The sequence below is a fragment of the Xyrauchen texanus genome, chromosome 22, assembly GCF_025860055.1.
Source record: "Xyrauchen texanus isolate HMW12.3.18 chromosome 22, RBS_HiC_50CHRs, whole genome shotgun sequence".
NCBI classification, from domain to species: domain Eukaryota; kingdom Metazoa; phylum Chordata; class Actinopteri; order Cypriniformes; family Catostomidae; genus Xyrauchen; species Xyrauchen texanus.
The window spans coordinates 34,013,675-34,030,231 of NC_068297.1; the positions used below are offsets into that span (position 1 = coordinate 34,013,675).

General features: G+C 39.2%; 1 long non-coding RNA gene across 2 annotated transcripts; it reads right to left on the reverse strand.

Annotated features, from left to right (window-relative positions):
• Positions 1-5,740: 5,740 nt before the first annotated feature.
• On the reverse strand, positions 5,741-7,034 carry LOC127662411 (uncharacterized). Of its 2 annotated transcripts, none has more exons than XR_007972884.1 (4): positions 6,972-7,034; positions 6,488-6,870; positions 6,237-6,360; positions 5,741-6,082 (listed from the first exon to the last, which is right to left on the reverse strand). It is a non-coding gene; the product is annotated as an uncharacterized LOC127662411 (long non-coding RNA). The 2 variants fall into 2 exon arrangements; XR_007972885.1 differs by having other exon boundaries at positions 6,237-6,383.
• Positions 7,035-16,557: the final 9,523 nt, after the last annotated feature.

Genomic DNA, 16,557 nt, shown 5'->3' on the forward strand with positions numbered 1-16,557 from the left:
GGGAGCTGTGACGTCACTCTCCACCCCATTTCTTCTAAATCGCACAACAACTGTGTCGTTCGTTTGTGCTCGGTTTGTGCTGTTTTGTGCCGTTAAAATTAACATTGTATCTATTTGCCTTTCGCAGATATAGCTAATTTAATTCGGGAGCTGTGACGTCACTCTCCACCCCATGTCGTTCAAATCGCTCTGAACCGGTGTCATTCGTTTGTGCTCAGTTTGTGCTGTTTTGTGCCGTTAAAAAAACATTATATCTATTTTCCTTTCGCAGATATAGCAAATTTAATTCGGGAGCTGTGACGTCACTCTCCACCCCATTTCTTCTAAATCGCACAACAACTGTGTCGTTCGTTTGTGCTCGGTTTGTGCTGTTTTGTGCCGTTAAAATTAACACTGTATCTATATCCCCTCCTTTAGAAATAACAAATATAATTCGGGACAGTGACGTCACTCTCCACCCCACCTCATCTAAATCGCCCCAAAACGGTGCCTTTTGTTTGTGCTCGATTTGTGCCGTAGAAAGAACCATCATAAATTATTCCATTCTTCAGACATTTTTTTTTTATTGAATTTTAAGAATTACAATTTCAGTCAGGGGTACTCCATTCTTCAGACATCACAAAATCTTTGGAGGTGTAGTGACGTCACGCAAGCAAGCCGCGCTCTCCATCCATCTCGTCTACAAACCTGTCTGGTGCGTTTGTCCTCGCACATGGCCGCTTCTGTCATTGTCTTTTCTTCTTTAGATAGCCTACTGAAATGTTTTAGTTTAGATTTGTGCTAGATATTGACATTTGGTCTTTATAAAATCACCAATGCACTATATGTAGGCCTAATGTACTGTCAACACTCTGGCTCAAGGCTACGTGTGACTGATGCTTTGATTTTGTCCAATAAAAAAAAAAAAAAGTTGTGTACTGTCTTAAGTTTTCGGAATACTTCAGTTTACAGACATTTAAAGTCTTTCTGCCCCTTAAAAACATTTGTTTACCCTAAGCACTGCATAGTGGGAAAACAAAACAGGAAAAGGTATCTGGCTGTGAAAAAGGTAAGCATGTGCTCTGAGATAAAATACTAAAAAAGTACTAAAATCATGTGTGCAGGTCAACACAATTTACAGGATAATTTGATCAAATAAGAAATTGACAGACACATCAAAAATTTGAGACTTTTTATAAATTTTGGGCAATCAGGTAAATGTATCATGTCCAAATGATCCTCAATTTGTCACATTAATAAGAGTAGACCTAAGTTATTAGTTAAGATATGTACAGCAATGTACATTTCATGGCAAAAAGCTTGATGTTATGCAGAGGAAATGACAAAAAGCAATATACAAGTGGCATATGTGTTCCATTTAATCCTCTGAAGTCATATAATTAACTTCACATTGTGAACAGACAAAAATGTAACTGATTCACAGAAAAGATTGTCACCCATCCTGTACTGGCCGAGTTCAGTTATTCAGTTATCAGCTCCTTTTGGTAACACTTTATTTTATGGTGTCTGTGAGTAATTAATTAATTAATTAGTAGTTGACGTTGTAATAACATTTTACAAAATGTAATTAACATGTAACTATGTTATGGAACAGCCTGTACTTACAGATTGTAATTATGCACATGTAATAGGCAGCTACTGTTACACACATGTAACAAGCAGAGTCGGTTACATACGTGTTACACACTTGGTACAGTGTAATTATATAACAAAGTATTGAGTACTACACAATGTAACAACAAGTACTTAGGCTACTAAGGTCAGGAAAATCCTGCAGTTACACATGGTAATTTTGTACGTTCTGTAGCATTACACGTATGTAGCATAAAATAAAGTGTATCAAGATTGTTCACACTAGTTCACAGCTTAAATACATGCAGTAGCTTCTTAATTACATTAAAATGACAGAATATTACACAGGTATAAGCAACGTAAAATAAAGCGTATCAAGATTGTACTTAAGTGTACTTCATTTCATCTTACCTTATCCATATGCACCTTAGTTTGAATTAACTCACTAGTTCACAGCTTAAATACATGCAGTAGCTTCCTAATTACATAGCAGTTACATAATATAACACAGGGATAAGCTACGTAAAATAAAGTGTATCAAGAATGTACTTAAGTGTACTTCATGTGTATCTATAAACCTTATCCAACTCTGCTTGTTACATGTGTGTAACAGTAGCTGCCTATTACATGTGCATAATTACAATCTGTAAGTACAGGCTGTTCCATAACTTAGTTACATGTTATTATAACGGCTACTTCTATGTAATTAATTAAGTAATTACTCTGTATCACGAACACCGTAAAATAAAGTGTTACACTACTTTTCATATAATTGGAGAATGTGTTGTCTTTGAGCTCTTTTGTAATGAATTAGTTGATTTAGTTCACAAAAGGATTCTTAGTAAATCTTTTTCTGAACTCATTGACTTGGTGATCCATATCACTGGAATGAAAGATTAACAGAAAACAATGACTTTGAGATGAGATTTTTACTGAAATATTGAAAATTCAGTCTGTTCTTTAATGCCACCAAATGACGGATTCTCTAGTCATAAAAAAGTAGCAATATCTAAACACGACCAATATAGGATGGATGACAAGATTTTCTGAGGTAAATCTAATTGAATGACCTCAGAACAATTGGACTATAGTACATATATGTTGTACAGCCCACATGCTTTTATTTCAGCCATCATTTACTTGAACTGATTTGGAAAAAAAGATGCAGTTTAAGTGAATGGCTGACTAAGTCACTCCCTATCATTTTGCCCAACATCTCGATTCCATGGAAGAAAGTAATAAAATAAATAAATAAATATACTTGTTACCAACAGGTTACATGCTTATTCAAACCAGGGTCATATATATATATATATATATATATATATATATATATATATATATATATATATATATGTACAGTGAGGAAAATAAGTATTTGAACACCCTTCTATTTTGCAAGTTCTCCCACTTAGAAATCATGGAGGGGTCTGAAATTGTCATCGTAGGTGCATGTCCACTGTGAGAGACATAATCTAAAAAAAAAATCCAGAAAACACAATATATGATTTTTTAACTATTTATTTGTATGATACAGTTGCAAATAAGTATTTGAACACCTGTCTATCAGCTAGAATTCTGACCCTCAAAGACCTGTTAGTCTGCCTTTAAAATGTCCACCTCCACTCCATTTATTATCCTAAATTAGATGCACCTGTTTGAGGTCATAAAGACACCTGTCCACCCCATACAATCAGTAAGAATCCAACTACTAACATGGCCAAGACCAAAGAGCTGTCCAAAGACACTAGAGACAAAATTGTACACCTCCACAAGGCTGGAAAGGGCTACGGGAAATTGCCAAGCAGCTTGGTGAAAAAAGGTCCACTGTTGGAGCAATCATTAGAAAATGGAAGAAGCTAAACATGACTGTCAATCTCCCTCGGACTGGGGCTCCATGCAAGATCTCACCTCGTGGGGTCTCAATGATCCTAAGAAAGGTGAGAAATCAGCCCGAACTACACGGAAGGAGCTGGTCAATGACCTGAAAAGAGCTGGGACCACCGTTTCCAAGGTTAATGTTGGTAATACACTAAGACGTCATGGTTTGAAATCATGCATGGCACGGAAGGTTCCCCTGCTTAAACCTGCACATGTCAAGGCCCGTCTTAAGTTTGCCAATGACCATTTGGATGATCCAGAGGAGTCATGGGAGAAAGTCATGTGGTCAGATGAGACCAAAATAGAACTTTTTGGTCATAATTCCACTAACCGTGTTTGGAGGAAGAAGAATACCATCCCTACTGTGAAGCATGGGGGTGGTAGCATCATGCTTTGGGGGTGTTTTTCTGCACATGGGACAGGGCTGACTGCACTGCATTAAGGAGAGGATGACCGGGGCCATGTATTGCGAGATTTTGGGGAACAACCTCCTTCCCTCAGTTAGAGCATTGAAGATGGGTCGAGGCTGGGTCTTCCAACATGACAATGACCCGAAGCACACAGCCAGGATAACCAAGGAGTGGCTCTGTAAGAAGCATATCAAGGTTCTGGCGTGGCCTAGCCAGTCTCCAGACCTAAACCCAATAGAGAATCTTTGGAGGGAGCACAAACTCCGTGTTTCTCAGCGACAGCCCAGAAACCTGACTGATCTAGAGAAGATCTGTGTGGAAGAGTGGGCCAAAATCCCTCCTGCAGTGTGTGCAAACCTGGTGAAAAACTACAGGAAACGTTTAATTGCAAACAAAGGCTACTGTACCAAATATTAACATTGATTTTCTCAGGTGTTCAAATACTTATTTGCAGCTGTATCATACAAATAAATAGTTAAAAAATCATACATTGTGATTTCTGGATTTTTTTTTTAGATTATGTCTCTCACAATGGACATGCACATACGATGACAATTTCAGACCCCTCCATGATTTCTAAGTGGGAGAACTTGCAAAATAGCAGGGTGTTCAAATACTTATTTTCCTCACTGTATATATATATATATATATATATATATATAATGTGTGTGTGTGTATATATAACCGTGGTATGAATAAGCATGTAACCTGTTGGTAATGAGTTAGTTAATTTGGCCGAACTACTTTATTAAAAACTACATTAAAAATAATTCCTGTTTTGATCAGATGCCTAGGGAACCAGCCTGTGGACGTGATGACATCATCAAAGTCATCAGTGCTGCAAAGGAACAGATTATTACAGGAACAAACATAGCAGTTCCCACAGAAAAGGTGTGGGCAGATTTAAGCAAACAACTAAATAACAAAGTTTCACCAAAGAACCTTTATACTATTGTGAAGACAAATAGGCACAATATATGGCAAATCCTTGAGGTATGCAAAATCGACACAGATCTAGGTCCAAACAGTGACAGCTCACAAGAAAGCTTAGCAGATTTTCATTCAGCAGTGTCAATGGCAGACACAAATCAGCAAAGTCAATGCTACGACATTACATTTGAGATCAGTCTCTCTCATCAGAAATGGGTAGAAATCTGGCCTGAAAAGGTTGATTACAATGACAAATCACTCAACACATGTAAAAGAGAATACACCATCCTGAAACGTGGTGCATGGACACACGTTTTGTATGAGGAGATATGGAAAAATATCAAGACCTCATGCACTCTTAGATTCAGGAGGGCAAAAATTTTTCCAAATAACACATCTCACTACATAGACATAATTGGGCACTGCACAGAGTGTGACGCACAATTGTCTATAAAAGCAGAGAACATGCCAGTGGATAATGAACCAGTTGTGCTTCAATGCATAATCCGCAATGTTGATAACAGTCTCCATACTGGTAATGCAAAACGGAAGTTATCAGGAGATCTGAGAACACGTGTGTCTAAAGAACTCTGGGAAGGCCGAAAACCAGCACATATATGGCGAGCAGCTGAGGCTTACAAACTGATGAATGTTGGTGACCCAGAGCCTAGCCACCTGCCAAATCTGGCAACATTAAGAAAAGCCAAACAAGAGATGGGTGACAAAGAACTTGGAGACAAAGATCCAATCATGTCATTGCATCTACTAAAATACAGTGTACCCCACAATGGAAGCATTCATGACATAGGCCTTGATAGGTTTTTTGCCATTACTGGACCCCATCTCAGATGCAAGTGTATCAAATGAAATCCAAGTACTCTGGCTCATTTGTTAGTTTTGATGCAACAGGTACAGTTGTGAAAAGACTGAGTAGACCCTGTGGCAATTCTGGACATGTCTTCCTGTATCAAGGAGTTTTGTGTTCACAGGGAGATCATATTCCAGTAGTGCAAATGCTATCAGAGAGCCACACCATCAATTCTATTGCCAACTGGCTCATGGAATGGCAACGAGCAGGTGCTGCTGTGCCCAAAGAGGCGGTCTGTGATTTCTCCTTGGCTTTGCTTGGAGCACTGGTTAAGGCCTTCACTCCTTACCCAGACCTGAAAACATACATCAATCAGTGCTTTGGAGTGCTGGCAAGGAAGCCCAAAGACTCAAAGCTACCACCTTGCTTCATCAGAGTAGATGTTGCACACTGCATCAAGCTCATTAGTCGGTGGGAATGTCTAAGACAAAGAGGAAACAGAGTTAGAGAATTCTATCTACGAGCCATGGCACAACTTTTACAGTCTGATACACTGGAAGATGCAAGGGAGCTCATTCATTCAATTGCAGTTGTTGCCTTCAGTGAATCAGAAGGAAACGATGACAAAGGTTTACCTGTTGTCTCGGAAACATGCAAAGCACAATTGAAAAGACGATTTGCAGAGGGGTCTTGCCATGTGTCACTGAAGACGACCATTTAACAGAGGTGACCGGAGTTGAGGAGACACTACACACAGATCTGAAAACATGGGTTACAGAAATCTGTGAAGAAAGTAAGATGATTGCAGCACATCATGGTGACAGAGACAATCTTCATTTCCTTCCAGAGCTTGTCCCAAATATAATAAGAATGGCATGCTACCTACCCCTTTGGACAGCTGTGATGGTTCCGCACTTCAAAAGCATACACAACACAGCAACCTCTGCAAATGTTGAGGCTGAATTTAAAAACATAAAACATGGTCTTTTCAAACATGAAAGCCTCCCCATCCGAATTGACCGCTTTGTCATACGCCACCTTGAGTTTCTTGAGGGAAACATGAGGCTTTCCTCTGCACCGGTGAAGACAGAGGACATTGAGACAAAGAATCAGAAGACAAAAACTGCCCATAGTGAGCAGGACACAGAGGTTAAGCAACAATTAGTAGAGGAAGACCCTGTTGAAAACTGGAAAGGCCTCGGTGTTCCTCCAAAAAAGCGACTGTCCTACCTGACCCCTTGCTCTGAGTGGTTGCATGCAGACATAAACCTGAAAAGAAAAAAGACAAAAATGAATGTCTTGAAAAATGGCAACTACCAGGCTAAAAAGCCCATCTTGGTTGACAAAATGCTTGTAAGTGTAAATAATACCTGTGCCTTTGATTCCTTTTGCCAGTGCCTTTGCTCTGCATTCTGTGACAGTGGATCATTCTGTCATTATCTTGACAAAGAGCACTCGAAAACTGAAATGTTGGATTTGGTAAAGACCATAGTCACAAAAGGAGTTGGAAAAGATGCTTATGCAAAGAGGGCAAAAATGCTATTGGATACATTTCAGTGTGTTCACCTAAAATCAGGTGTGAGGCAGGTCAATGCAGATTGCAATGTTGCTAACATTATCACATCAACAATGAAACAAATGCCAAGTGCAACACTTACAGCTGAGTGCTCTTCTCCATACTGCAGCCGAAATACAAAATCTTCAAGGACCATCTATCTCCTACCAGTCAACGTAGATATTCTACAAACTGGTGGACTGAAAAGCCTCCAAGCAGCACTGGAAGATGGGCTACACCTCAACAGGTCCAAGTGTCTGAAGCCACTGAAATCACCCCAAGAGTGTCCAGATAGCTGGAAAATTAAGGATGATCCATCAATGAAATTCCTCTGCAATGGCTCTGTCACACACAGATGCATACCTGGACAACTACTGTGTATTGAAACAAGTGTGGATACTAACCATCCACTGTCTGAAATCCCTGTCGACATGGAGCTGGACAATCAGTTGTTCACTTTGCGAGGGTTGTTGCATTCATTCCAGGACCAACAAGGGAATCTCTTGGACATTACGTGGCTTACTGCCGAAGAAACTCTTTTGCCTGGGAGAAATATGATGACCTGTGTGACCATGTAACAACAGTCTCAGCCAAAACCAAAATACAACCCCATGTCATGTTGTTCACAAAGGAGGACTAAAACCTTTGATAAATGCATTTCTTGGACTGGTCTCTGCAGAAATTAGTTCATAATCAATAAGAGAATGGTCTATATTGTTTTTCTATTGTTGTTAATCTACATTATCTCTATTCACTTTATGCCTGTTTTAACAGTTCCATGATTTTTTGAACAGAAGTTCTATTTTTCTTTAGTAAATGTTTTGTTATGTTATTTGTACCCATATCTATTCATTTTAACACTTCTCTTACATTAAGTCAAAACATTTTTGTAGTTCTCTTATTTTATGGTTCTTTAAAAAATATTTGTAAATTCTCCACAGGAAGATGTTGTCTGTTCAGCTGAGAGAGAGTGAGAGAGAAAAACATTAACCAGGTGGTTTGCTGGTATTAAATGAATACTTCACCCAACAATTAATACAATCTCTATGACTTTCTTTGTTTAGTATGAAATGACAGAATCCTAAACTGGTCAAAGCCGGGAAGATGTTAAACCAGCTAAGAACAGCAAACTAACAAGTAACAGTCCTAGATTATTTGCTTTAAAAACATTCTAAACAAACAGAAACACTGCTCACCTGTCCTTGGTTCACTTCCTCCTTCAGAGAAAGATAAAATGCTCAGATTATTTTTTATCATCTGCATTATAGGCCTAGATAAGGCCAAGATAATAGCCTACACATTTAAAACAAACTACAGTAGCCTAAACTTCCATCTGATAAATTAAGCTCGATTGGAATAAAAAACATAATAATATAACAAAGGAGATTAAGCGACGGACAAGAACACAAACAAACGGAAGGGCGTGCGCAATGTTCCGACATGCTACAAAGTTTTCAAAAAGCAACGTGCATTTTTAAACAAGTGATACGCGTCAATCAATCACATACTGTTTTTTAATCTTGAGCTTGATGAAGTCACTGGCAATAAAACATTTCCTTATCTAAAGAAGAAAAGACAATGACAGAAGCGGCCATGTGCGAGGACAAACGCACCAGACAGGTTTGTAGACGAGATGGATGGAGAGCGCGGCTTGCTTGCGTGACGTCACTACACCTCCAAAGATTTTGTGATGTCTGAAGAATGGAGTACCCCTGACTGAAATTGTAATTCTTAAAATTCAATAAAAAAAAAAATGTCTGAAGAATGGAATAATTTATGATGGTTCTTTCTACGGCACAAATCGAGCACAAACAAAAGGCACCGTTTTGGGGCGATTTAGATGAGGTGGGGTGGAGAGTGACGTCACTGTCCCGAATTATATTTGTTATTTCTAAAGGAGGGGATATAGATACAGTGTTAATTTTAACGGCACAAAACAGCACAAACCGAGCACAAACGAACGACACAGTTGTTGTGCGATTTAGAAGAAATGGGGTGGAGAGTGACGTCACAGCTCCCGAATTAAATTTGCTATATCTGCGAAAGGAAAATAGATATAATGTTTTTTTTAACGGCACAAAACAGCACAAACCGAGCACAAACGAATGACACCGGTTCAGAGCGATTTGAACGACATGGGGTGGAGAGTGACGTAACACAACCAAAAAATAATGTTCAATATCTCAAACACCAAAACAGCACAAACGTTCGTTTTTGCGGCACAAATCAGCACAAACGCAGCACAAACCAATGGCATAGTTTTGGAGATTATTTCGTTTTATGGGGTGCCAACTTCACGGAGGTCAAGATAACCACTTAAGTGTTTGCAACTCTTTACAAGGGCAGCATTTTGTGACATGCACATTGACCAGGTGTGGCACTAGGGGTGGGCTTACCAGGCTTAAGCCCCAAATGTTTTAGGAAAAGCCCTGAATGTTTTGATAACCTTGTACTAACCACAGAGTGTTCAATATAATCACTTTATATTTGGATTATACATTGTTGTTTTACTCACCTCGAAGTTCACGCTCCTCAGCGCAGCGGTCTCATCAGCAAGTTATGCAAATATATGTTTATTCTTCTCTTGGGGGAATTATCGTCATATACATCTAACTGGTGGTCAATGAGGTTTAGGTTTTGCTATCAATAATCTAAATTCACTTTTCTTCATATATACACTGGCAGCCAAAAGTTTGGAATAATGTACAGATTTAGTTGTTTCCGAAGGAAATTGGTACTTTCATTCACCAAAGGGACATTCAACTGATCACAAAGTATAGTCAGGACATTACTGATGTTAAAAACAGCACCACCACTATTTTAATTCTTTTTTCTTTTTTATCAAATTTAGACAGGCCCCATTTCCAGCAGTAACCACTCCAACAACTTGTCCTTGGGTAATCATGGTCTGAGTAATTGCTAATTTGGTACTAGAAATCACTTGCCATTATATCAAACACAGTTGAAAGCTATTTGAAAACATTGTCTTTGTGTGTTTGAATTGCCACAGTATTCAATAGACTAGCATGTCTTACGGTCAATATTATGGCAAAAATGGCAAAAAATAAATAAACATCTTTCTCTAGAATCACACCAATCAATCACAATGATTGACTGGTGTGATTCTAGAGAAAGATGTTTATTATTTTTTGCCATTTTGAGGAATGAAGGCTATACAATACTTGAAATTTCCAAAAAAATATTTTTTAAGATTTCATACAAAGGTGTACACTACAGTCTTCAAAGACAAAGGACAACTGGCTCTAACAAGGACAGAAAGAGATGTGGAAGGCCAGATGTACAACTAAACAAGATGACAAATACATCTAGTCTCTAGTTTGAGAAATAGATGTCTCACATGTCCTCAGCTGACAGCTTTATTGAATTATACTCGCTCAACACCAGTTTCATGAACAACAGTAAAGAGAAGACTCAGGGGTGCAGGCCTTCTGGGAAGGCCTTTCACTTTTGAAACAGAAAAACAAAAAGAAAAGGTTAGAGTGGGCAAAGAAACACAGACGTTGGACAACAGATAATTGGAAAAGAGTGTTATGGATCTTAACCCCATTGATCATTTGTGGGATCAGCTAGACTGTAAGGTGTGTGAGAAGTGCCCGACAACACAGCCACACCTATGGCATGTGCTACAGGAAGCGTGGGGTGAAATGTCACCAGAGCATCTAGACAAAATGACAGCTAGAATGCCAAGGATCTGCAAAGCTGTCATTCCTGCACGTGGAGGATTGTTTGATAAGAACTCTTTGAAATAGTTTAAGAGTTGTTGTTTTATTTATTATTATTTTTTTTACTTTTGGTGGTTTCATTTTAATTAGGCCTAATTAAAGGTACCCTAAAGGGTACATTCCTCTCCCATGCCATCATCATCTTCAGGCAGGATCTGACGATTCGAGTGAGATTCTGAGTGCAGAACCACAGGATGGTGCTTATGCCAAAGATAACTATTCTATCCCCATTTTATGATTGTTGTCATTTATTCTAGTCTTTCTAGTAGAACTGGCTCTGACAGAGACTCAATTCACTATTTATTTCAGAAGAGTTTTATGTTAGCATGTTGCTAAGCTAATAACACAGTACCAAAGTCCCTTTCAAGGCAAGTCAGTCCACTCGGCTGCAATCTTTTGAAAACTCAAGGGCAGGCTGGGCAGTTATTTTCAAGTGAACAAGCAGCGCACATACCTGCAAACTAGTCGCTTTTCGGCGAAAATCTGCGTTTTTCGGGGGGGGGGTGGAGAGATGACCATACAATTTTACCCATAAACGTCAGTTTGACGATTAACGGTCTTCTTCATAAAAAAACTTATTTGGTGCATCACGCGAGTCATTTGGCCAATCACAGTCAAGATAACGGCAGCGCGTCTTCACTGAAAAGCCCCTGGCTGCAGCTTTCCCGCGGATAAATTCAACTTTTCACGCTACCACTACCAGGCAGAGGCCGTGAGAAATTATCTGGTGCTACTTCAGTGGACACTGACATTAGTTTTGAGGTAAGTGTTGTTATCTGCCGACAATATAATTGTTTTCTCTAACGTTGTTGTTCATGTTTAACGTTAACGTATAATGTAAGCTTATAATGTAAGCTTGTCAGATAGTCAGCTAACGTAAGATCAGCGAATTGTGGTGTTAGCCTACAATGTTAGTTCAATGTGAAGGATTTTGGCAAGGGTATCTCCTCCACTGCATTAACGTTACATTTAATAGTTTTAATTTCGTTGACGAATAATTTTCGTCAACGACATTTTTCACAGACGAAAACGAGACGATAACTAAATAAAAACTAGTTTTGAATGACGAAAACCTATTGACATTTTCGTCAACGAATAAAAACTAGACGGAATGTTAGATGACGATTTGGGAAGCGATCCAGTCAGAACTGATGTCCTGCGTTTGTGGTAGATGCGCACATTTGTACTGTAACCGACTGTAACGTGCTGATCTACCCAGCGGGACACGGTTTGGCATGCGCTGCATGTCTCATCTTTCTGCGAAGCGTGCGCGTGAGTACTGAATTGAGCTCTGTTTCGTGTCTGAATGGACACATACACACAACATTGTCTAAATGTCCATTTTGGAGAGTATTCACGTAAAATATGTTGGTTATGTCTTAAACAGTTGTGAGTGTATCAGATGTGCATCAGGATCCGCAAATCATTGGACATGATCCGGTGTCTTAAAGTGACAGTGGATAATAAACCTAATGCGGGTTGTGTCCTTAATATTGATCAAGCAACAAAAGAAAAAGATAAAAGCATTCACTGCTCGTTAATAGCTTTAATAATGATTAATTATATTTAATTCATACAAATAAATATGTCTGCTTGAAAGAATAAAGAATGATGTATGCAAGTAGTTATAAAGAATGCATATCATTAATTGAAAAGAACACTACTTTAGGAAAAGTGGTTTTATTTAATTTTAAGATATTTTTTAAGTCACAGTAGTAAATCTGTATTGCATGTTCAAACTTTAAAATCATTCATATTAACAGGTTAATAGATTTTCTCCAGGAGTATATGGGTTTGGAAATTTTAGAGAAATTCTAAATTAATGCATTACAATTTAACTAAACCCATTATATTTTAGTCGACTAAATCTACTGTAGATTTAATCGACTAAAATCTTATTGTATTTCGTCAACTAAAACTAAAACAATTCAGATGACTAAAATATGACTAAAACTAAATGGCATTTTAGTCAAAAGACTATGACTAAAACGAAATAAAAATTTGCTGTCAAAATTAACACTGCTGCATTAATATTGTTATCTAATTTTTTATGTATATCTTGTCGTAAGAGATGAGCGAAATGAAAACAAAACACGTAATGAAACAAGACCCATTGGTGTCTGGTTTAACGTCAATGAGTGATCGAAACACCTGCTCTGGCGGATCATTTAACGTTGACTAATGCAGTGGGAGTTAGCCTTAACAAAAGTTTATGATCATGAAAAAGGAGCCCTGGCCCAGCAGATAATATATTGACAATTGTTTTCCAGAATGAGCGAGCTTAAAGAGGAGGATTCTATTTATATAAGACAGCTTGACTCAGGGCTGAGGTGCAAATGGAGCTGGGCCTGGCTAAAGATTGAGGTCAAGACCGAGGTGAAGGGAGTTCAGCACAGCTTCCCGCTGTCACAGTATTTTAAAAAAATTGACAAAGCGGGGTATTCAAAATGTAGCCTTTGCTCTAAAGAAATAAACTACAGCAACAAGGGCTCTCATGCTCTTTCGGCACACTGCCAAACAGAGGTGCACCGTCAAAAAGTGTGCACTGTAATGACTACAGTAAGTGTCCTTCCAGTCTCAAGTCAAAGTGCTCCCAAGGCGGGGCCTGTACCTACATGTCAGCGGGTTGCTAATGCAGAGGGGTGTATTATTATACATTAAATAGGCTTGTAGTTTTCTGTGTCACTAAATAATAACTACTATTTCACTGTTGACATGTTACTTGAAATTTGCCAGTAAGCTATTGTCAGGCTACATAGAAGTAGGCTACATTACCAGGACAATTTGTATGTAGTGTACATGGTGTGTTTAGTCAATTGAACTAGAGTTGAAATAGACTCAATAACCCAGTCACAGGGTTATAATAAAAGGCAGGCTATTTGCAAAAGTTTTACTTATAAAAATCTAATAATGTTTTCTTGGTCTAGGCGATGGTTCTCGCTACTCTGCTGAACATTCCCTCCCTTTACATTTGCACCAGTGATGGTGAAGCTGGCCCAAACGCTGGCTGCAGACAAAGTAGCTCTGAGTGGGTTGAAGCTGTCACGCACTGCAGCAGCTTACAAAATGGTGCATGGATTGGGATTTACATTTTCAGAGAGGATCTTCAGAAATACACAGAAGTATCCATTTTCCATCAACCTCGACGAGAGTACTAACCATGGTGGTAAAAAAGTGCTTTCCATCCTAGTCAGCTACTTCAACCCAGACAGGAAGACGGTTGATGTGGTGCACCTTGGCTCTTTAGAGGTTTTCAAGGTTAGCGCTCTCAAGCTAGAAAATTTGATAGTTAAGTTCTTTAAGGATAACAACATTCCATGGTTGAACCTTGTAAGCATGCTGATGGACTCCTGCTGTGTTATGCGAGGAAGTAAAACGGGGCTAGAAACAAGAGTCCGCCAGAACTACTGCCCAGGCCTACTTGATGTTGACGGTGATAGTTGCCACCATATCCAAAATGCTGCAAAGGTGTTTGCAGCTCCTTTCAGCAATCATCTTGAACAGCTGTTTGGTGACCTACATGCAGATCATCAATGGGCTACAGACCAAGTTAGTTAATAATATTAAATTTCCATTATAGAGATATTTTTTAGTTCAGTTTGATTCATGCTACTGACTGCAACACTAAACCTTTTATCTTTACAATATACTTACCTGTTGGGAGACATTTTCTAGATGTAATCTAGATTCTAAAATTGTTTTATCCTTAACTGACATATTTAGGCTACCTGAGCTCTTTGAGGAAAAAGACTGATTTGATGTATCTCTCTCTTTCTCAGTTGGCGTACTTCAGGGAGATATGTGAGTTCATGAGCCTTCCTGGTTCCGCTCCCAAAAGGTTCATTCAGCATCGCTGGCTATCTGCTTATGATGTTGCCATTAGCACCCAGAGGCTGCTTCCTGCCTACAAGGTTCTTTACTACGGCTTTATGGACAGGAAAGACAAGGCCCTCTACAAGGACCCCCTAGGGCAGCTTTTTACGAAGTACAAAGTGAGCGAAAAGGCACAGACAAAGATTTGGTCATTTCATGAGGACCTCAGCAAAAAAGGTAACTCATCACAGTTATTTCTCCTTGGATCTGTGATTGCCTACCTGCACTATGGTAACCAAAGGAGTGTTAGCTTTTTGTACAGTTCTTTGTTATAATAGAGCCTTTGATTTTTCCAGGAATGACGCAGCTGGGAAAAGACCGGAAGAAGAGGGTGGTTAGGAAGGTGTGGCATGAAGCCACCATAACTGAGCTGCACCTCAGTGTTTATACAGGAGTGCTACCTATCCTTAAAGAATATGTCATGGTGTTCCAGGTGAGTTGAACATTGAGTCCTCTGCGTATGGCTCCCATTTCTACTCAGGTGAATGTTACATTTCTCATCAGGTTTTTCAAAATAAGAAAAAAATATCACAAATTATGAAAATGAGATTATGATTATAAAAATGTTACAGGATTCTGTGGTGCCTGGGTCTAGAAAATAAATTATAGTGATCCCATGTCTAATAATTACTGACATTTTCTTTGACCACAGTGTATAATGCTTTTTCATAGTGAGGTGATCTAAGTGAATCCTTGTATTTAACTTTTGGGAGTCCTGAGTTAAAATTGGTATACATTTCTTGTGTGAGTTTTTGTACATTGAACCACAATGTTCAATGTATGTTAATGTTATTTTCTTTATAGGGCAGTCAGACACTTGTTCATAAACTGCATGACAAACAGCTTCAAGTCTTTACCAACTTCCTTGCCTGCTTTGTCAAATCTGAACACCTGAAGCCGATGCCCAAAACTCTGGCTACTATGGAATTGGACAACAAACTGCTGCCTGTGAGGGAGATGTATGTGGGGCAGGAGGCTAATCAATTCAGAGTGGCACATCCACAACACCTTGTGAGTACTTAAATTGTGTACTGCAATTAGAATGATTAATGATTGATTAGGAGCCTCTGCAGAGTTTGATGATTATGATAACAATAGTATAGTAAGTGTTGCTGTTTCAGCTGCTGAAGCCATTCCTGGAGGAAGTCTCACGGGCATACATCACGTGTGCCAGATACTTGCAAAAAAAGCTGCCACTGCAGAGCAAGACCCTCCAGTGTTTGTCGGCCATAGACCCAATACTGAGAGGGCACTCTCAAACTGGGTCTGAACTGAGGAAACTCACTGCAATGATGGATCACCTGCTGCCTGATGTTGACACACACCAGGAAATTCTCCAGTACAACGTAGATCAGTCCCTGCCCAGCTTCCAAGATGGAGATGATGTTGTGAGGTGGTGGGCCTGTGTCGACGATACTGGAAAATATCCAGGCCTGTGTCAAGCAGTGAAAGCTGCAATGTCAATATTCCATGGCCCATTAGTTGAATCTTCTTTTAATATAATGGGCAACATCATTGACCAGAAAAGTACAAGCATGAACATCACCACATTCAGCGCTATCCAGACTGTCAAATATACTCTACAGAGCAGAAAGCTGAGTGCTGTGGACATGTTCAGCCGAGATGATTCAAAATTTGAGCCAGTAGATAGAAGGCTGTGTGGGAACATCATTTCGGCTGGAACCAGGGACAAAGCCCAGCGGCAGCAAAAGCAGCTGAAAGTCAGTGAAAAGAGGACGGAGTTCGGCTGCCAGCCATCCACTAGTGCTGCTGTAAATAGGGCAG